General features: G+C 45.0%; 1 protein-coding gene across 2 annotated transcripts in view; it reads left to right on the top strand.

The window, feature by feature from the left end:
* The first annotated feature begins 3459 nt into the window (after nt 1–3459).
* Nucleotides 3460–23530, top strand: part of LOC117607967 (uncharacterized) — a 69180-nt gene continuing 49109 nt past the window's right edge. The window contains exons 1-3 of one of the 2 annotated variants that reach the window (XM_034332303.2): nt 3460–21195; nt 21267–21949; nt 22022–22316. The gene's annotated coding sequence lies outside the window, so the exon portion shown is untranslated. Of the gene's footprint in view, nt 21950–22021; nt 22317–23530 lie in introns of both variants that reach the window. The other variant, XM_034332302.2, reaches the window with a different exon arrangement.

Genomic DNA, 23530 nt, shown 5'->3' on the forward strand with positions numbered 1-23530 from the left:
GCTGGTACGTCTAAGATTTCAACTAACGTCGCGTATCCTTTGGATAAAAAGTGCAGCAAGTCCAACACATGGTGTCCCATCGAACGGGACAGAAGCCGTAAGTCGATCTTCCTCGAGATCCTATCGTCTTCCCACCCACGTGACGATTCGGAAGGTGGAACTGGAGGATTCCTTTCCTACTCTCCCAGGACATTACGATCGGTGTCCGTAGCATCCGATACCAAAGCGATCGAGACGCCTGCTCTTACAACCTACACGATCTTGCTGCACCTAGTGCTCGACCAACGAACGAACGGTGGGCTGACCATTCTTTTTTTTCCCTCGACCACTCGAGATTATCGTCCGGTTCGGTCTGCTCCGATCCGGGACAGCTTCAGCTCCTTAGGTTCCTTCGTTCTCTGACTCACTGCTCCGCCCTCGGAACGCAGCTCGCGATCTGCGTAGACGGAATCGGAATCGGAATCGGAATCGGGATCCGGCTTCGGAATCGTTTCGAACGCGTTCGATTGTCTACACGATCCGCGGTAAAGGACTTTCATCGCGAAAGGTGGTTAACCCTTCAGGTAAACAGGTCTAACAAATGTGTCTTCAGGATAGTCATTATTTATTTATGTAATACAGAGTTAAAGAAAAATCAGCTATCATCGAGTGACATCGAGCCGAGGAACGATTCTGTCTTCCTAGACGAGAAATGATTTAATTAACTCGTCGATTTCCTCGAGTCATCGTCAGGGTTGAACGTGGGCTGAACAAAAGGACGTGTCGCAGGAACGCGGAAGGATGTCGAAAGATCGTTTCGCTCGTGGGAGGATTTCGTTTGCCATCGGGATGCGAAATAAGTATCAGCCTGTTGGCGTACAAATTGTCGATCGATCGATCGATCGAACGTTATCAAGGATTCACCGGAATAAATTGAAATATCGTGTATTCGATATTTCGAGGAAGCAGAGAAACAGATAAAGCCGTTCGGTAATATATTTATGGCTGGCAGGTAATTTCCTGATACGAAATCGGTTGCGACACAATCAAAGGCGTGTCGTTGATAGTCCAGAATTTCGACACATTTCGTATTTGCGTCAAACTCGCGCTCTGTCTTGAAACCGGTTCCTGTTCGCGTTATGATACACGCTCGAGATCGAGCGGAGAGCCGGGTGCGGTGCCTCGATAAATCCGCCAATAAGCTGGTAATTACATCCACGGTATCGTCGCCGATCGTCCGGCTGGATCTCTTTCACCATCGATACAGCTTCCTTTTTCTCGAATTTCCAGCTGACCGGTAATCGAGTTAGCTTAACGACTTCGTATCCGTTTGCTACAAATTAGCCGTGACCGAAGCGAGGATCGTTGAACGAAATTGCGCTTCCGAATCGAAGCTAATCTGAGAAAGTCGACCGGTTGCAAATCAACTTGTCGCTCGCCAACTTTACGTCACTGCTCCTCGATGTCCACCCTGTTTTATCTGCCAGCCAGTTTAGCTTTATTTATTCGGTCACTTTCAACGTGCATCCAACCTCGAGATACAAGCTCTGCTTGATTGTGCGTGTTAGGTGTACCTGAAATGTCGATACGAAACTGATACGCAGTCCTGACATTATATTGGTTCGTTCGTAATTTCTTCTTTCTGATAGATTTGAAATTTTTCTTATCTAATTTCTCATTTTCTTGTTTTAAATTGCCTGCCAACTAAGTTGATAAGCAGGGACATTTGTCGGTACCATTTCCGGAGAGGATTTCATTATAGATACAATTTTTGATTTTTAAATCAGTTGCAGTTTCACAGTGTCGCGTAACGTGATGTAGTTGTAGTTAATATTATACAGGGAATAAAATTGTTGATCCACGCCGATTTTTCCACGCAACACGACCGACAGAGCAGAGCGGCTTTCGAAAGCGAATGCAGCCACGGGGCGACATTCTTTTGCGTCGGTTCTGGAGCAAAGCGGCCGCTTCTCTCGCTTGAAACCGCGTCTCCCATCGCGTTGGAATTTGCATTTAAACGCCTGGCTTACGTAACACGGCGCGGTGCGGCGAGGCAAACGCGTTCAGGAAACGCCGATGCGAGAGAGCCGATTCGTGCGAGTACTCCTAGAATCCGCCTAGCTATCCTACACGCCGTACACGTTCCGCTTCGATATTCGACCGTTTATCGAAGCGTCAACTCAAACTGCTTCACTGTCGCGTGAAATTGAAAGTTTATGGCAAACGTTTCGGTACGGGTTGAAAAAAAATACACGTTCACTTGGAATATAAAATAATGTAATCACAAATCAGGCAGCTCGTTTTTTAAATGAGTTTCATTTCACGAGAAGGAGTCGAAAAGTGCTCTTTTCGAGGACGTGTCTTACGAAAAACGCAGACAATTCGTTGAAACACCATCGACAATTACGAAGCTGATATTCCAAGCAACTTAACATTTACTTGTTCGATTTCATCGAGACGCCTCGAGATACGGAGACACACGGCCTGTAATTATTGATCGTAACTCAACGGGAACGCCTACATGGTAATCCGGACGAAAATTAATTAAAACATTACCGCGTCCTTCGTGATTTTTAAGAGAACAAATTAGCCAAATTACGATTGATCGGTAGCCGGGCTGAATGTTTTACGGGAGGACAGAGATCGTATCGAGTGCGCGTTTACGTAGATGGATCTACTGGAAATTTTCACCGGGTTCAATTTCCCGCAATGACGCGCGCAAGGACGCGGATTAGCATACAGACGGACCACCCATGAAACGACCCTGTGCGAGCAACGGACTGCTCTTCGTTCTCGTAATAAGCGGCCGCTCGTGTCGGATCCTCCGCGTACAAGTACCGCCCGTGTACCCATCCGTATATCTCGATTTATGCCGTTATCGATCCTTTATTGGCGTCGATATATATTCCTGTTCGATCCTTACATCGATCCTGGCCGTCTCCTTTTCTCTTCCTTCCTTTACTCTGCGTTGTGTCGCGCGTAGGAGTCCGATGTCCCTCGAACGGTATCAGCCGACTTTGCTCTCTTCCTTCCTCTTCTTCTTCTTCTTCTTCTACTAGTACACCATGTTACTTATCGAGTCCATGATAACTGGCTGTGTTTACGATCGTCGTTTCAATGATTACGATCCTCATTTGGCTGGTATAATTAATCCCTTCATGATTGTAAGGAACCTGAATGAAACGAGCATGAGATTTATGTTGATATCAGTGATAACCTTCTGCTGAGATACAACTATTTTTCCTACATTTCTTTACTTACATTCACATTTCTTTCGGAAGAAATCTATGTCCTGTTGTGGCTTGATCCACAACCGTGTAGGTACACTTTTTATAATTAATTTCTTGTTCCTGACACAGTTGAGTGAAACTCAAGGATACCAAAGAAATTGTTTTAAAAACTGTGAACGTTGATAAATTAATATCTTCCGTTTGTTCGTTCATTAGAAAATCAAAGTTTTCGAATCGAGACGACTGAAGAATATCAAATGAGAAAGCAAGAATAGAAGCGACTTTATTTATTGCAACCGGCCTATCGACCCTCGTACTCAACCGTGTACCATGTTTATTAATTAACCTGACTGGTCAATTATTCGATGTAATTATTAGAGGTATGCTCGGTGTCAGGAAGCATCGACAGGCCGATAAGATGTTTCTCTGAGACGACAAGCGGTTTACGTTTCATGTAGACATAGTCGTTAAAGAAGTACATCTCTTGGAGCATTCGCTCGATACAAGGATCGGCTGGATCAACTGGAAGAAGTCTGATAAAAAGATAGAAGTTTTCAAGCTCGAGGATCTCGAGCAACAACGACCGTGATACGAAGGACGCTCTCTTTCTCTCTGTTTCTCGTTCGAAGTGGCAAGAACCGCTTCGAAAATCCCTCTTCGGCTGCAAGAAAATGCCGAGGAAAAAGTAGCCTTCGTTCCTTAGTTCGTTGGTCACAGCGAACCATTCCATTATTGTTGTTCCAATTTGCGTAACTACATTTTTCTTTAATCGTTCTACGGAATCGGGTTTGCGCGTTATCCGTTACGTTCTCCTCTTCCATCTGGTGGCTGGTTAATCGTACAGGGTGTTTTAAAGAAATTCTCTTGCACAGGCACAGTTAGCATAGGTAAATAAATAAGAAGGCATGTAAATAAGAAATAACCGTATATCGAGCACTCGTGTCTCGCATATAACGGGTCCGGTTAAATTAGACGTCTCCTCGAAGAAAGTATCGGCTGAACCGCGACGATTTATCGAGCCCTTCAGCAACGATGAATCACCCAAGATCTTCGTGTCTCGTGCTGGGGGGAAAAAAAGAAGAATCAATGCTCGTTCCGTGAAATTACATTGGTCCGATGAAGGATCGTTTGCCTTGCAATTGAGCTATCCGACTGTCCGACAACTTCCCTTCTCCCTAATTTGATATTCGAACCTACACCTACGTCGAGCGATTCAGTAAATCAAACTAACCAGTCTACCTGTCATCTCGTAGCACGTTTTAATTGCGTTTACCGGGATATTGAGTCGTTATGTGCCGTTGAACAGGAGGATCTTTCGGATGATTTCTTCCCCGCAATTTTTTCTCTTCCTCTTCCGTTCTGCCCTCAGATCGCTATCGAACGACCGGCACGGCTCTCGTTCCTCCGCACACGATCGTTTCTTCGATCGAGAAACAATTGGCCAACGCGAAGCTGGTTAACGGTGCATTCGATTCGGTCAGAAATTAATCGCTCGAAGTCGTGCGAAAATTATTGACCAAGCGTTTCGCGTGAATCGTACCTGCATCCAGGGTCATTAGTTTCCCTGGCGTTCGGTGGTGATTTACGTGATCGTTAACGGGACATTAAGGAACCGCGACACCACGAAGGATGTTTTGACAGCTCGGACCGAGGGCAAACATGATGGAGGTGTCGATCGAATTCACTCGGTACACGAGCTGGATGCTCGATTTAAGGAGGCGTAATTAAAAAGCGTGCCACTTATCGATACCCCGGTGGATAATTTAAGACGTTCTCGATCGAGGATGAGACCGTGGGTATCAATTTTCTGCCGGCTAATTTCTGCTCTGTTCACCGTTGACGTTAATGGGTTATTTATTAATTATCGTATGAATTCATTAGTAAGCAAATGGGATCGAGGGATATTCGATAGATCGTTTCGGTAGTGATTTTAAGTAGAATCGAGGAAATCCTTCCGTTCGAAATCACCAGTCACCAGGTCGACCGACCTTATGGCCGATTTCTAAAATGGCAAAAAGTCACGACGCAGCGGTGCTCAGGGCTGATGGTGCAACTATAATAATAAAGTCCTTGCCACGAGTGAAAACTTTGTACAATTTCGATTCCTCGAATCTCGATGTCTTCAGATTTCGAGCAGAGATTCTATTTCTATTTGATGTAACAATGATGTTATATCACGCTGGAAGGAGATCAAATAAATTGCGAGGAACAGACATTTATTACGAGAGGAACGTCAACACCGGTGTAAACACATATATATTCATCTCACGTAATTTCACGCAATTCGTGGAACGAGTCCTCGCACCGACAAGCTGAAGAAAAAGGAAGACGCTTTTTAGGTCAGGAACGCGGTTTATCCCTCATCCCTCTTCTTCCTCGGAGTGTCCGCTACCTCGAGTGTCTTTCTTGCCTCTCCCTTTTAATCAGACTTCATGTAGGAATGGGAATGAGACGCTTCGAAATAATTTTCAATGTCGAACTTTCGGTTTTTCTTTTATTTTTATTCAATTCTGAAATATTCTAATTAACCGATATTCCGAAGATTAGTGAACATTGGAAATGGTTTGGAAAACGGTTGAAAGTGCATCACGAACCGATTGGTTCGGAAGGCGGCGGCGAGAAATCGTATCGAATGGCCATCGCTACTCGGTCGCGTAGCCAGCCAACTGGTTTTTGCCGATGCAACCGAGCCAAGCTGTGAGTGCTACCTAAGCCAAGCCGAGAGAACCAGATGTACGCGGTTGTGTCCTCGCGGATATCGGTTAGCAGTTTCCTGGGAGAGTCTGGCTGTACGTACGATCGTCCTTGAAGCCGTTACACTCCCTTGCATCGCGGCTCTTGTAAATCGGGCCTCGAGTTCGCCACACTATTACACCCACCGACACGCCTCTGCCCTCTCTGTCCATTATCGACTTATCGAAATCAGCAAGATTTGACTATTATCCCTCTGTAAAATCACGACATTACTTCACCGCAGAACACTCGAATGTTTTCTCCTGCAATAGATCATTCGGTTAACCCTTTCGCTACCAATGACATTATTACACGGTGTACGTTGATAAAAAAAAAAAAAAAAAAAAAAAAAAAAAGAGAAGAAAAATTCAATAGTACAGCATCGATTTCTTCACAAATGATTAATAACTCTCCATCAGGTGTGAAAATGTCGCAACGCGGTTAATTATAAGGGTGGGGCCAGAGTGATCCGCACGCAAACCTCGCTGATACGATTTTAATGATCGTCTCGTTGCTGCGTTCGATCGACACCAGTGAAAGTGATAGAAAGCGAAATAATAGAGGCTGGCCGATGGTAAAGAATCTCGACTCCCGCGCGAAATCTCGGCCGAGATGCTCGTCCAGCATCTGGGAGCCGAGAAAGAACCGATCGAATCTGTTATAGAGGAATGATTAGTATCGGATCGTTAAAGCGACCGTGTAAACGGATAATTGGGCAATAACACAGAAACGAAGATCACGAACGCGACTCGCGGCTCCGCATATGGAACGATCACGATCGGAACGAAGATCTAACCGTTCAGATAAACAGGTAACGAACGATCAAATTGAAAAAAAATTGGGTGGTCAATGTCACGGGGGTGCGGTCTTCTCGGTTGATCGTGCTTATTAAGTACACAAATTTTTCAACAAGGCAGCTCGAAATGTCAGAAAATAATAATCTCGAAAGATTATAATCTAAACGACGCAGTGTCGAAGGGGTTGAAAGAGCATAGCGTCGATTTCGTTCTTCCGGGAAACGAAATGGTGGTTGGAGTTATGCAACTGGCACGATCAAGGTGAATAGTGTAATACGCTGGAACAACGAGGAGCGGTTCGAGCAAGAATGGGAATATAAATTTCATTTCCCCCGGATCGGTTTCAAATCGAGGCTACAGAGATAAGACGATACGCGCATAGATTTCGAGAACCGTTCTATCGATAGATCCCGCAAATTCTTGGATCGTGGTCGATCGATATATGGGTGTGACGACGTAGCACATCGGCCCTCTTATCCTTTCCTTCCTCGTGTGTTAAATATCTGATTTCCTTACAATGTACAGTGTGTATCGCGTTACACAGTACCGTACCTACCGCGGCGAACATTCGTTACACTTTATGTAAATTCGCGTTAAAGATCGTTGCCTTTATTCATGGAATAGGGCACGGTGATTTGTGGTGTCGTCGATCTAGTCGCAAACCGAACGAGTTATGAAATATAAAACAATTAAAAGAAACGTGTATGTTCATCGGTTCATGAGGCAGGAAGTCGGAAAGGAAACAACACGGTACAAAAGAAAGTGTCGTAAAACAGACGGCAGATTTCGCGGGAAACGAACGACTGACTCGGTTGCATGTAATTAACCACGTGGATAAACGGTTGATTCGCGTTTCGGATAATTGCCGGGGCAACGCGTGTATCAAAAGCGGGCGTCTCGCAAAAAGGTAACGAGCAAAGCGGTGAAGTGTTTTACGAGAAGAAAGATCGCTTTCGTTTCGCGTTCTTGGATTTCACTTTTGACGATCCCGAGGAAATTCACTGCTGTAACCTTGGTAAAAAAAATTGATGAACACTCTCGGTCCACTTGACAACCTGCTACGATCAGGTTCACCGAGTAATTTCTTAAATTTCTTCTTCTTAAATAAACAGTGAGAGTTAAAAGTGAGTGTACACCACTTGAATTCAGAATTCCAACGATCCTATGGTGTTTTAGAGATTGCATTTCACGATGTCGTGCCAGCAAAATGACACTACCGTCACTTCGATACTTTTCAGATATCAAACTAATTGCAGAGACCTAATTGAATGGGGGACAAAATTAGCAGCGTATACGACGTGGTAATAACACGTCCTATCGGTCCTAATGAAAGCGAATCGACAGAGTAAGTCGCTCGTTACGATTTCGCAATTGATTTCGTTTGTCGTTCCAGAAACTGAATTGACACGAATTAAAGTATAGCGGTCTGGCTCGATTACGATTGACGTTGACGTACCGTTCTCGTTTAATGGATATAATACAGTTCTGAATCGTGTACATTTTCGACCTCCGTCTCATAATGGACCTGTCATTAGAAAATGAAGACGCGAGACACTTGGAGAAATTAGTTGGCATATCTTCCGCTTGATTATGCTCGTTAGCGAGCCTCGAAACATCAGGGTCAGCCGTGAAACTCGTCTCCCGAGGAGAGAATCCAAGCTTATCCATCTTTTCACGCGTCAAAAGGAGGAGAAATGTTAAGTGGTCGAGTTATGGAGTTGTACGGGAAACGATGCGCTACCTTTTATGGAAGATTTATTCTACTATTTCGAGTTTGCAGGTGCGCGTGCAATTATCGAAGTGTTAAAGCTTGAAAACTATCACATCGAGGGGGAGGGGGGGAAGAGTTGAAGTGCAATCAGCATGCAACTAATTTCTTACAAAATTCCTGTTGCATCCAGTTACACTTCCGTATCGAAATGGTCTATCTTCTCTTCGGAGAAGAGCAAAAAGCTAGGAAGCAATCGAACCGAGACGTTTCACCGTGGTGCGTGCAGCTTTCATCACGTGCGATTTCCGATATCGAAAGTTCGAAGTGCAATTTCGTGGCAGAAATAAATCCCTGCCGGCTGCATAAATCCTGGTACCTTCGTGCCAGAACCTCGTGCAGCACACGTCGCTGAACTTCTCTCGCGAGTGAAGGCAGGGAAGAAAAAGAAAAAAATGAAATCTGTCTCGTTCTCCATCTCGAGCGTGCAGCGGCGAGCGAGCAGGACGGAGACGAAGAGATCGAGAAGAGAGTCGGAGTCGGGGCCTGGTGTTCACCTACTCGCGAGGGTGTGTACCAAGGCGTGTGCAGTGCCCGTACAACGAAGAATTTCGCTCTGCACGAGACAGCGATACCGGTGCAAGGAGGTATCTATTGCTTGTGCAATAGTGAACGTATAGCGGATGTCAAACCGAGCCGCACGCCGTGCACGTACCTATCTCGCACACCCCTGCACCAACTTTACCTGCATATCTGCATCGGGACGGTTGACAACTCGCGTGCATACGCGCCGCGCCGCGCCGCTTTCGTAGACCGCTAATTTGCAAGCAGGAAGCGGAAAGTCTAATCGACGGATTCTGGACGAATCTCGTACAGAGCCACAAGATTTCTCACCGTGGTAATTAGAGAAATCCTGAAAACGGACGTTTCTTCTTATAAAACAAAAGGCACTGCAATCTTGAACCACTCGTACCAAACATTATCCTTCGGCTGGTTGAAATCAATCCTATTGCAAAATTAATTAATCGACCGTACGTGGCACTTGTTGTTCCCGGGTTACACTTCTCTTCATTATCCTCGAATTGCTAATTAACCAACGACTTCGTGAGAACCATTGCGGTGAAAACTGCGCAGGTTACGCAATTCTCATTTCTTCTGTCGATGGTTGCACGCGCCCACAGCTCGAGCGCGTGTCAATGATGCCGAGATGCGAGAGAGGCGCCAAAGGCAGATCGAACGGGGGAGAAAAAAGAAAAAAGATTCGGCACAATGGGATAATATTTCACGGGTGCAGATCACGATCGACCTTGGCCGAATCGATCGTACAAGATCGACGGATCGATCTCACGGTGCACGTAGCACGGTGTTACCACGAAACACCGCTCTGTTAACAGCTACGACCGCCTTTCCAGTGTGTTTACAAATATTGCAACAAATCAAACGGGCTTCCAGCTGCTTCATTGTTACTTGGCTGACTTGCAGATACGGCGAGCTGTACGCCGCGTCGTTGCACGCAGTCAACCCGGATTTTACGCGTGTCACGGACCCAACCAAGTTTCTCCGTTCCGGCTTCTTTTTTCCCCGTAATTTTGCACGCTGTTATCCCGACTCAATGTTTTTCGTTACATCATTCCACGGACCTCGGCTTGAATTTAGCATGGATATATTTGAAATCGCTTCGACAGTCTACAGCTTTTTATAAAACGATCCATACGAGCTGACGCCTTTTTTCCCCTGGCTGTTGTAACGTATAGACTGGTCAGTTTCTATTTGACCCATGGATCAAATTTACAGACGCGATTTCTACCTTAAACGACAGAGACGCTTTAATTCGTTCGTACAGTAAAAGAGAAGGCTGAAGGGGGTATCGTTGAAAAGATATATCGTCGATCGAAGGGATCCGTTCTCGCAAGGACGACTCGTTGCATTCCCGAGATTTACGCCCGAATTTCGGGCTAACGAAGCGTCGTTTTTTCGATCGCGATCGTGTCGCAATCGACGACTATCGGTCTCACGAAAATCGTGAATTGTTTTTCGCTGGTGAAATTACACCTCTCTCCACCCGACGTAGGAATTCACGGTGTACGTTCTTCTTAACTCTTTAGCGCTCTTATGTAGGTACCTTGTACGTTTCGTAATCGTCGTTGGATTGCGATGGTAAAACTGTTTGATGAATGTACCGATAGGTAGTAATTTCATTTCAAAAGAATGTAGTGCGTTTTTGTTGAAGCCTAAGTAAAATAAATGTACTTTTAACACGTCGATCGGCACACTGGAAATATTCGTATCTACCGTGGTACATTACAACGAGGATTATTAAAGATATTGAAACTCCTCGAGCTTGTAATTACGCGTTGATAAAATTCATGGCAGAGAGGAAAATTAATTTATACGAACTGGTTACGTTTCATGGAATTCGCTTGAAGATTTGATATCGAATCATAGTGGAAAGGGTTAAACCTGTGTTTGCCGGACAAATTGAGCTTACCAAATCGTCGACAGGCTTGTTGTAGCGACGTTACAAAACAAGCCAGGTGAAAGGACAAGAATTTGAAGCATCCGAGAAACGTATCGCGAGAGGTCAACGCGAATCATTCGGTCGAGGCTTCGAAAGGCTGGGCAGGGAGGACAGAAGACGGTACAGCAAGGTCTACTTCCGCCGCAGGCAAGGTGATTCAAATTCCAACCCAGCCTTGTGAACAACACCGATGATCCTCTTGGTGGTTCGGTATCGAACAACGCCCGTGGTCTCGTTTATCGATCGACAACAGAGAAAATTGCATTAAGCTCGGTGCCTTCCGCTCGAGACATCCTCGAACTCGTCGCGAGACAGGTCCATTTACTTTATCCAGTCGACGTACGCGACCGTCGAAGACCCTGAACGATATCCTCCTTGCTTTTTTCATCATGTTCGTCGAACTCTTTCCTGTTTTTTTTTTTTTTTCTTTTTCTTTCCTACGTATAAATATATTCGCAAGGTTACGGGCTCGATTAATTCTGGACCGAGGACGCTCGAGAAACGACGTCCTCGTGAAAAAAACGCCCAATGGGTCGATGGTTAATTTATGGATAGCGACGTTGAGAAGGTGGGCACCCATCCTCGTTTCATTTTTCATCTGAAATATTATTTGAATATAAAACAGCTAAGAGGGAAGCTTACTCGAAGTAGCGGCATCTCGGCGATTCGTTGTCCCAGGGTTAATTATTTCAACACGACATCGTGTTTCTTTGCTTCTAGCCCTGGAGGGCTCACGTGGCATCCGTAAGAAGCCGGATGAACCGTACGATAAGGCTACCAATGCTTGTTTCCTATAGTAGTTGTCAGAAGAAGATCGAGGATGATGGAAGATTCGCGTGGGCGCTCTACTAACCGCAGGCCATTCTTCATCGACGGCTAAACGAGTGCCATCAATATTCATAACGTTCGTAAACACGTTCAGAATCGTTTCGTTTCCTGGTCGGTGGGACGTTCGATTAGACGACTTTGTTTTCATCCATGATGATCAGTTTGTTAGAATGGAAAATTTCATCTATTATCTAATTCGTTATTGCTCGATGTATCGAACTTGTTTTTTCTATGTTCTTGCAGAATTACGGTTTCGCCACGGTTGCAGATTAATCTGGCGGACAGTTGCGAAAAGCGAACGGTCAGCGCAAGTTGGACGATAAGAACGGCGAAAGAGAGGTAGCGCGTGTAAATTCTCCTGTTGATAGAGACACGCGGTCGTTCCACCGGTGCTCAGATCGCCACGATTACGAAAGCTTCGAGCTGCTGTGCCACGACCTTTGCACGCGACACTATCCTCGCGTAATCGTATCAAAGAACGGCTTTCCGGTCTCTGTGGAATAGGATAAAGTCCTAGAAACTAACGCGTCGAGCCGATTCGTTCTTTCGTATCGTTCCTTGCTATTTCATAATTTACAATTTCATACCTCGTTTCCATCTAATTCGTATATAAACGGAGAACGAGCGATCACCTCGCGATGGAATCCGGAACAAAGGCCAGACCCCACCCGGCGCCGTGGCGATCATAATTTTTTTCCCCCGATCGGATCGGATCGCATTGCGTATCGGTTAGATTTCATAAGCGCTCCACCGACAAAAGAAACGGCTGGCGGGGAGGAAGGATCGATAAGCCGATCGATTATGATCGAGATAGTTGGAAAAACGTAGCTCGGTGTCCGCGCAGCCGGCCGTGTATCGGTAATTGCATCGTGCCTTGTCGACGCTTATCGCGTTCGTTCTCTCCTTGGCATAAGCGCACGTACGAGGGCGTTGCAGGTTTTCTCGAAAGGAACAGTCGTCCAGTCCTAGCTGCAGGACCAATGTTCGCGATAGAAAAAGGATCTATGGCGCCGATCGGTGAGCGTATCGAGAAACCGTCAAGGAAAGAGGCTTGCAATTTTCCATCCTTATTCTGGATCGGAAATTTCTTTCAGACATTACACGATATTCGTGGATTTTTCATTTTCCAAATTGAATCAGCAATCGATATTTTTAACGCTAATTTTTTTTTTAAGAGTATACGTACTCTGTACATCGTAAGGTGAACGAATACCTTGTCGTACAACTTTAAAGTGACCCAGATTTCGATATATAAAGATTAACGTACCTGTGATACAACGTACAAACATAATTGTTATTAACGCCACGTACGATCCGTTTCTCCAAATAATCTCGTACACTCTGATTCTTATCGCGAAATCAATAATCGATGCCCAATACTGACAGTCGCTGACCAATTAAACGACCATGGTGCCTAAAGAAAAGTAGCCGGATCGAGCGAATGATTTACGAGCTGACCGTCCTTTCCCTCCAGGCATTGATGTCTCCTTGAGAAGCGCGATGCCACGCATCCAACTCTTTCGCTTTCAGATTCGATCCTAAAGGTATCGCTATTTCATCCTTTTCTTACATGTCCGACACGTTTCGTATCTAAGGAAGCTATTAGCTTCTCATCTTTTAATGTTGTTTGATAGACAGAACAACGATTCTTAGACTTTCTATTAAGAATGTTGGACGGCTCCTCCTCCAGGAAGAAGAAACAGACGGGTGCCGTTTTTTCTTGAACAGTGAAACTGAGAGGAAGCGAAAAGGAAGAGAAATTAATCAGAGCCGTGGCGCGATTAACGAGCAGGTGTATCTGAACGCATCATCAAAGCATTCGGATGATTTTTAAACAGGGTGCGCCGGATAATGTGGTACAAGCAGACGCGGTGTGATTTCTGGTTAAAAAATAAATTGAAATCGTGGAATAAATTTTGCTGGTACCGACGCGTAATTTTTCACGATAATGACTTTAAAGCTGTGTCAATCGCGTCTGTACGGGCAGTGATTCTCTACCGATGGCAATCAGTGTAATGACACGTCGTATCAACGAAATTTATTCCATAATTTCGATTTATTTTTTAATGAAGGATCGCTCCGTTGAGTTGTTTGTCTCGTTAGCGATTAAACGAACGTGACTCGATCTTTAACCTTTCCGGTGCCAAAAACATTTGTCGGTCGGAATAAAATTCGTCTTCGCGTGTGGATAATAATGTATGCGTTACAACAGAGACAGTTGATCTCGTTACGATTGCACAAAAGGCGGCAGAAAAACACGGTGGAGAGGAACTCGAAATGAAAAGTAACGAGGTCAACGACGTCACTGGACTCTCGACGTTCCAAGCTTCGTGACTCGACGTCTCGCGAGACCCGATCGAGACCAGAAGCAAAGGAACCGCGTCGGTGAAAATGCTCGTTAAAAAAAAAAAAAAAAAAGAAAAAATCACGGGACAATCAGTGGCGAACGCGAGACAACGATGACTAACCGAGAATCGACGGTGAAACCGTAAGAAGAAAATATTTTTCTTTTCCTCGTCCCGATCAACTTATCGACCTCTTCAGTTCGACACGCACGAAATTATTCCGCTCTTACGAAATCCTCAATCTCTCTTTCTGCTCGGTAACACGTTTAACTACATAAATTATCGATCTATCGGTTGAAAAATGTTTAATGTCCCGATTGAAAATGATTCTAAAGCTGGTGTTTAGGAGTTGCGCCAGGTACAGGGTGTCGTTATGCACACACTACAAGCGACATAATTAATAATACATGATGGAGATAATGAAACGGTGACACACGGACGGTCGGCTAACTCGTTTTAATTCTTCCTGCTATCGATGAACGCGAGCCCGCGAACCGGACACGCTGCGATTCGAACGTTGAGAATTAATTCGATCGCAAATTAGCTCGAACCACGAGAGTCCGGCGGCGCGAGATAATTGACACGTCGTTGGGAAAAAGGAGAAAAAGAAAGGGAGCGAGAGGAGGTCTTCAAGGATGTCCACTCTTCCAGGTGAAGGCGGTGTGGCGCGGCGGCGAGAAGGCGCGTAACGCCCCACAAATCAGTCGCGGTCCGTACGTTTCGGTTTCGGTTCACCGAATTTCACCGGAATCCTTACGTTCTCTTTGATTCTTCCATCAAAAATTACCTTTACTCGACGATTACGATCTATCGTTTATTCTAAACAGAATACAACATCAAAATTGATGCTTACAATATGACCAGAGATAATATAATTTTCTTCTCGACGGAGGCGTACTAGAGATTTCATCACCTTCGTGTATTTAAATACCATGCAATAGACTCTTTTTTATCTTTGGTGCAATGTTAGATAATTAAATGTCACATTCTCTAACGAGTAGGGAACACGATATAATTTCGAGCAAAAACTGAATACATTACTATATTATCAGAAAGCTTCGACAAAATGATTACTTCTGTGATTTTAAGTAGAATATAATGCGGTGGCTAAAAATGGAAGAAAGAATGCAAGGGTAAAAAGCTAGGTATCAAGCTTACGAATACGTAACATTAGTCGTCACACTTTTGCAACGACGTTCAACGGTTGAAATGATAGATTTACAACAAACTGGGGTCTGTTTCATTGAAAATTACCGTGCAACCGGGGAATCCTCGCTTAGCCGAAGACAAGAGCGCGTATTAGCCGGCCATTAAACGCGTGGCTTTCGGTATTATGAAAATTACGGGGTAGAAAGAGCGAGGATCGGCTTCGATTACACATCGGTGCTTTGATCGAAGCCCGGGGATGCACTTTCGATCCCTAACAACCAACCGCGTTGATGTTGTTGCACAAACACGGATTTGCCGCGGTTCGCTGCTTTCTACCGTTCGAACTCGATCGTGGTTTCGCACTTCATTTTCCAAGCTGCAACGGGCTCGATCGATTAATCGAGCCAACGCGAGACCTGTAATCTTCCTGCCGAATAAGCGACCATTGACAAATCGTTATCATTAATTCTCCAGTCTCGATGAACCGACTCTCTTACGTTTGTATCATATTTAAAGTCGGTAGAGGTAAAAATTTACAGTTCGCCCTAACAAGGAAAAATAATGAAATCTAAAGAGGAACAAAGAGATGGATCACGGATCGAGGCTACAGTGAGATCGGAAAGATGGCTGTTACGGCTGTGTAGAATTGCGAATTAGCAACGGCTTGCTGCCGGATAAGCTCCAATCGCTTCACACTTTCCGCGATTAATCCGTCGGGATCGTTCGTGACGCCTACTTAACGGCTGCTACGATCGTTCAAGTAGCGATCTCGACGTTCTTCGGTGACCTCTTCATGTATCGTGAAACAGCGGGGGGTCACCGGTGTCAAGTCGTGGCTTGGCAGCATCCAACTTTGCCAACCGGCAGACTTAACGCTTCCTTAATCTCGTACACGCTTCATGCTCGACCATCCTGTAATCTTCGTTTCAATTACGTCAATAGTCGCAGTCTCTATTTTTCAAGATATTTATTCGACTATATCCGAAAGAAATAAAAGCAATTAGCGAGAAGCAATGACGAGATAAAAAAGATGGAAAGGAGCTGTCGTTTCAAAACACGATCACGTCGATTCGGTGCCGATCACGTACTCTTCCACGGTGGCAAGAAAACGATCCTATGGATTGCCAGTTCGAAAGTGATTTCTTGTTCGCAGGAAGATTTTTCGAAGACATCGAATCGCGTGGTTGCGAACAGAGTGACGTTGGTCCTCGCCTAAGGAGTAACGACGTTCTTGTAATCGTTCAGCTGTCGTAATTCAGCTGGTAGTTTCGCGAGCACAATGCATCCGGCCGACCGATACCTTATGTAATACGGATTCGAACGTCCCCTCCTAGAGCTACTGCACGCTAGAGAAGAGAAAAAAGAAAACCGTAACGGAAAGAAAGAAAAGGGTGAAATCCAGCGTCCGCTGGGTTCGCCTTCTGCTTCGACCAGTCTCCTTAGCAGCGCTCCTTCTCTTCCTTCACCTGTTTCTCACGCGGCAATGCAATCTCGACGAGATATTAATATATCCGGTGGGATTTTTAAGGACTCGACGAAACGAAGGAAACGCTAACCTTAAATCAGCAACCGCAGGTAAACAGGTCTTTGAACGTAACGCGTGTCTTTTCGCCTTGTTTTCGATACTCCGGTGACGAGGAATTAACCCTTTCCAGATTTCGATCAATATTTTAATTCAAATCTAGCGAGGAAACCGGAATTGACGCGAATCGATTCGACGACCGCTTGCAACAGCTGGCAAACTGTTTTTTTGCAAAAGATATATTGCAATCGGTCCACGTGGTAACCAACCGCGTCGCTAATCGCGTTACGATTAGTCCTAGGTATCGCAATCGTGCGTTCCTCGCCGCGTTCAGCCGCGATAATGTTACGCTTCCGCTTTTTCTCTCCAACGGATTGGCACGCACCGCGCGAGCTGATTCACGCGTACCTCTACTTATTTACGCCCGCTATGATTCTTTATTTCTTCTAACGGGTTGACGATAAACGTTGTCGCGCGTCTTCTCTTTGCCGGCCCAGTTCTCACGCACTCGCGTACCCACCGTCCACCTCCCAGAACAGGATTCTATCTAAAAAGTGTATCTATGTAACATGCGGGGCTAGCACCAGTCGGCCGACTCGTTCTTCCGCTGCTTCGCCATCGTTTCTTGCCAGCCAACTCTGTAATGCTGTTCGTTCTGCTCGGTCAGTTATGAATTCTTAATTTTCGCGAAGGTCGTGCTCTCACGTTGACTGCTCGCGATTATCGTCGATCCGCTTTGCCAGAGACTTTAACGACGCTTCAGTCGAAAAACGACACGGGTACTTACAATTAGAGGTACAGAAGAATTCTTTTTCTTATCATCATTGGGTAGAAGTAATTTATCTTATAACGGGTGGTCCAGGCGACAACTTATAATTAATTGCAATTCTGACCACGCAACGTTCAACTTTGTTCGTTCGAGGAGAAAGCGCCCACGGGTCGAAGAAGAATGTACAAAGAGAAAGTGAAAAAGTAACAGAGCGTCGAGCATTTCTTCGCAACTGTACGAAAGCGTCCGTTAAATTAATTAGAGTATACATCTATCTATCTGTCCGCAAATCTATTGATCTATATCTCGAATCGTACATTGTACGAGAGATAAAAAAACGCGATTTATCATGGCATCGTGAATAACGTAGTTGTTTCTATAAGAATTTTCTTTCTATCGCACCCCTTTCGGTGGAATGCGAATCGAGGAATCAACAGTGAACACCTTGTTCTCTCGTCCACCGGCTCGTCCATCTTCCCTATCTCTAACTGTACCGGTAAAATAAGTTGCACGCTATCGTTGACCCGCCACGCAAGTCTCCTCCCGGAAATCGAGAGACGAACTCCGGTTCGACGACATCCCCGGTCGATCGGATGTTCCACTAGCTCGAGCTCGGCAACGACTAGGTTTCTGCTCGATCAAAGAGCACCTCCACCCGTGTCCTTTGATGTATTCCTGCCGAGTGCCGAGTGATAGAAGCCGCCTCGTCTTCGTGGCGTGGCTCGATCAACCGTTCCGATTCTCACGTCGAGACCTTCGAACCCGAACCAGGTCTTCCTGGTTCGTCTAAAATCATGCACACGTGAGATGGGATCGCTTTGTTCGGTTCCCATGACGGAACGGGCTTTCCATTTACACCGATTCGCTAAAGTATTCGAACCGTTTCAATTAATCACCGATTATATACGCGAATCTAGGCTGCGCGAAGCGTTGAGAATTTTGCTTTAATTGGTATCGTAGAAATTTTGTAAAACTTTCCTCGGTCGATCGTCCGAGTAGTTGGATAATATTCGATGGAAACAGCGATAGTTATCGATTGCTAATGCACGCGTTGGCATTCGAAATGAAAACGGAAACACGTGTAAGCGCGTGCAACCGCATGTTCGTTGCATACTATGCGCAATCATGCATTGTGCACCGTTCACAACGACTCGTCGGGGTGCAACAAACGAACGTCGAGCCGAGTCGGTCGAACGATTTTCCAGACGATCTTTTATCGGTTACCACATCGATGTCTGGATTTATCTGCATCGTTAAAGCGCCGATAGCGGCGGCTCGTGCACGTTCGAGCAACAGGAAAGAATCCTTTCTCGCGAGACACCGCGAGAGGGTGTAGTCGAACGTGCGGAATTCTCTCGGAGGATTTTTTTTTTTTTTTCACCGGCAAATCTCTATGTTCTGCGCGCGGAGATCTATCGATCGCGACCAGAGTATCCAGGCGCCACCGTAACCTTTCGCAATTCGTTTCTCGTTACGTTTCCTCGTGAAACCGATTGTGAAAATGCCTAACCTTTTAACGATTGACATCGCGAACAAGGATTAACCCTTTAGGCTTCCGATTCTTAATGTATCTGAAACGAAGAATTTATATACGGTCCATAAACAAAGTGACAGATATATCGTGTCAACTTAATTAATTTCGATGATTAAACACAACGCATAGAGCAGAAACGTTGCGCTCGATTGATAATAAAATCGAACGCGGCAAGGTATCGAGGGTGAACGATCTGTATAAACGCAACACGGATCGCGGCTAGATAAGATCGCCAAGCCTGTAACAAGGCTTTTCAAGTAAAAGCGCGGAAAACGTATCGAGGAATGCGAATCCCGCGGAGATCTATCGCGTTTAACTCGAGTTCTGTTCTGCGGTGAACCGCGACCAGAGGTCACGATGGTTCTGAAATTAATTTATGCGAAATCTATCCATCGGCAACCTTGCGTGTCCGTAACTTGGATTACGTGGGTGTGTTCCTGACACTCCGTTTAACAACATCGACTCTGCGGTACCGTGTTTTCTAAACGAACCAATAACGGCCACGATCATTTCAATCGCGACATTTGAACGGTCTGCAAAGAGAAGACAATCGGTCGTCGATGGTAGGCCAGTTTGAAAAGAAAATCCTTGCTGCCGCACCGGTATAAGATTATTCGCGATGGACTTGTTCGAGGTTTAGACGCTTGCAAATCAACCGGTTATCAGATAAAATTATTCACTAAACGTCGGTCGCTTTCTCGAGCTGGTTCTTGTCTTTCTCTTGGACAATACCAGCGTTAAAAGGAGCAATAAAGTTGCGAGCCAGGGTGCTGCTGATAAAGAGCTTCCACTACCGTTTGGCAAATACATTCCCGTTTCTATAATGATAAAGCAACGTTAAATTCAAATGAAATTGGCCTCTCTAGAGGAACGATGAATTCATCCCTCGAAATTGATCGCGACAGCTCTTCGACGATCATAAAAGCCAGCAAGTATTCGCCGGCGAACGCGGACGTATATTATCCCTGGAATTGAAGGGTCACAAAACTGGTGGATCGGTGATTACCGTGAAACCTGGCGTGTAACAGGTGAACGTGGTCGGTGGACGTCAATCAAAAGACGAAAGCCATTAATTGGCGTGGACGTGCACGAACGTTTTCGGCACGGAAGCGTGAGACACGCGTCTTCTTCTTCTTCCTCTTGGCGTGGCTCGCTGGAAAGGTGGCCCCTGTCGTTCCATATACGAAACTGCATGGAGAGAAAATAAAGAAACGAAAGCTTGCTGACGTACGGAGTTTCGGGAACAATAATTACGATGTTCTTGTCTCGACTGAGCATTTTATTTCTTTAATTACGATACAGTATATGCGTTCCCTTCCCGGTTATACAATATTTAAATCCAACGATCGAAGAAAAATAAAATGTACTGAAAGTTGAAACACGAATTCACCGGACGTCATCTTCTCGGTACAGGACCTGGAGTATCATGCTGGAAGCTCTTGAAGGCAATATTCATATCCATTACCGTTGAATTCCAGCATTCACGCCCACCTGGTCACAGCAGAGGGTCGGCCACGCGTTGTCTGACTTGCGCATCGCGCCCCTGAAATTTATAGGGAAAACGCGACGAGATAGATCTCGCATTCATCACGCGGATGATTTACGTTGCCCGGTATGGAGATATACGCCGCCTGCTGGTACGTGGGTGTCCCTGGACCATTGGACCAAGATGTCTCTCCAGCAAGAATCGTCTAGAGCGTTTTTGCATACGAATCACAGTTTTTACAACAGATGAGCTTGTTTATCCTGGAAAACACGAGGCGCGTATTGAGTTACATCGAAGACATTTCACGGTTCTCTTTTCTTCTCGTAACTTGGTGCACGAGCACGTTTCGACTTTGATTTCAAGCTGAGATTGCCAGCACGTTGATTCTTGAGATTTCCTGACTTTTTTTTCCTCCTGTTAGATTCCGTGCTGTGCGAGCGGTAGAAAAATTGTATACGATAATGACGAGAGAAACCATCATCAATCAACACCTCGTCAATTCGGAATGAAACAATCAATTCTTTAAGCAAACATTTAGTCACGTCGGAGAAAGGAGAAATCACTGCCACGAATGGCACAGAAGGCCTAAATAACCAGGTATTTCAGTATTGACCGTATATAGGATGGTTCGACTTGGACGATCAGAGGATAATTGATGCTTTCTACAGAACCGAACGATTCTTGATGCGCTTACCTGAAAGATTGAATGTTTATACTGACATAAATGTCACTGCTGTGGGAGACTTTCATCGAGGGAGGTGTCTCGTGTAGTAGGTGTTCGATGATAAACGTAGAAACAGAAGTCGATAATTCATCGATACCCGTCGACGATGAAGCAATATCATCGATAATCGTGATAAATTACCGTCGTGATGTAGACACGATCTCTCAGTTCCATTTGTAGGAAAATGAGACGGCGAAGTCAAACAGAGAATAATTCATAATTTTACAAACTTCACCATGTCTGACTGAATCGAATTAACATAAACGAATCGGTGATTAAAGATAATCAGCCGTATTATTTATGCGCGCGGTTTCTCGACGAACCTCGTTAATTAACGAAAGATGCATCTGCCTGTTCGCTTGGGTGGTATGCTGACTGCTGACAGACGTATGTGGGTTAATTTTCGAGTCAGCACGATGAAGAGATTAATTAAACGTTGTACCCTGGATAACGACTTTGACTCAAAATCTCAGTGATTCGAGAAGAATTTATAGATGAAATTGTCATTCGATGACTATCGTTTACTTGAACTACTTAAAACAGCCGGCTTTCAAGCAAATTGAAATTAAAATACTATCAAAGACCACACCTTGATCAACTACCATGAGGAATGAAAAAAAATCTTCAGTTAAGTAACGATCGAGCACCGGTATCGTGTAATTTCATCGATATTAATCTATAACACCATCAATTTTGCAGCTCTGGATAATGAGACGGGTTCGAGACGCCACAAGGACCAGCCTCGATTTTTCTGTGGTACAAAATGGAATCGTGGGAAGGACGAGAATCGAAGCTGCACCGAAGCGAACGAAATGAGCCACCGTCAAGGCGATGCACCCGTCTACCGATGCACTTCCTAAAGGAACGCGATGACGTACGGCAGCAAAACATCAGTCATTATCGACGCCGATCGTCCCCGGTTTCCCTTGGCGACGTTATAACGAGTTTGGCAACTGATTTTTTGCAAACACACGGCTCGTTTGACCATCAAAGAGTAAGTCTTTCTTTATTCTTCAAATTGACCCAACTGGGTTACCCGAAAAAGTTGTAGATATTATTTCTTGCAAGATTTATTCATCTCTGTTTACATAAAAGTTTCTTTTATGAATTTTGTTAGGGAACATACAATGACTCGTTGAAATTATCAAATATACTGATCTATAAAAATGAATAGTTCCGCAATCTTCTTGTTGCCATTCTTCGACGAGTTTCACTTGCACTTCGAATCTTCCATGACTAATGGCAACAGGAAACAACTCTGTAGTCTACTAGACTTTTTGTGAATTTCATCTATTTTAGCGATTTTCTCGTTTCTTTTGACACCCGCAGGAAATTACGCAAAATGAATTCCTGGAACTCCTTAAACCCCCTACGATCTGCAAGAATTCATTATTTTTCAGCTCCCAGTGTTAGAAATTTAAGCAATTGTGGTGATTTAATAGCTGATTAAGGGTGTATCATTGTTATTTCCGATTTCTGGAGAAGCCTGATTTCGAGGTCGAGTAGTTACACCGACGGCGTTGAAATTACCGTTCCAGACGGAATTACAGTGATAGGGAACAATGTAATAATGCATTATTAAAATAATTGTTTGATTGCCTCGAGTCTAGAGTAGCGTGCCGCGCATAGTTGGTGTATCGCTTTCGCTATGACTGCTCCACGATTTCTCATCGGTCCTGTCCTAATTATTCGTCTAAAGAACCTAAATTAACAAAAAGTAGACTTTCTTCAAGTTCGGATGCAACCGCGAGTCGATTGCAGTTTTTATCAGAGTCTCGTTTTGGTAGTGGAGGAAGAACCGCGTCGCCTTGAGGTGATTCGTGGCCTCTGTCTTGTCTTCTGGCGGGCTGAGACCTTCCGATCGTTGGAAAAATCAACGCTTCGATGCCAGTCGAAAAAAGGAGATCGTGTCCGGGTCCTTGAGACGATCGCGTACTCGATCCCTTCATTAACTCGTCAGACTCTTCCGAAATCCGTGGAGACCGGTCGAAAACTGACTCGACCTGAATACCGTCTCCATCTGTTTCGACGAACGTTCTGTATTTACTGTATTTCAAGATAAAATTGATAATTATTTTAACGCTGACGAAAAGTGGTGAAACGCGGTTCGGTTATCGAAGCAGCCCCCCGCCGTGCCGTTCTATCACTTATCTTTGATCGCGAACGGTCTGCTTTGGTCCGCGTGGCGATTTACGCGTAACGAAGCCT

This window comes from Osmia lignaria, chromosome 3 (genome assembly GCF_051020975.1).
Source record: "Osmia lignaria lignaria isolate PbOS001 chromosome 3, iyOsmLign1, whole genome shotgun sequence".
NCBI classification, from domain to species: Eukaryota; Metazoa; Arthropoda; class Insecta; order Hymenoptera; family Megachilidae; genus Osmia; species Osmia lignaria.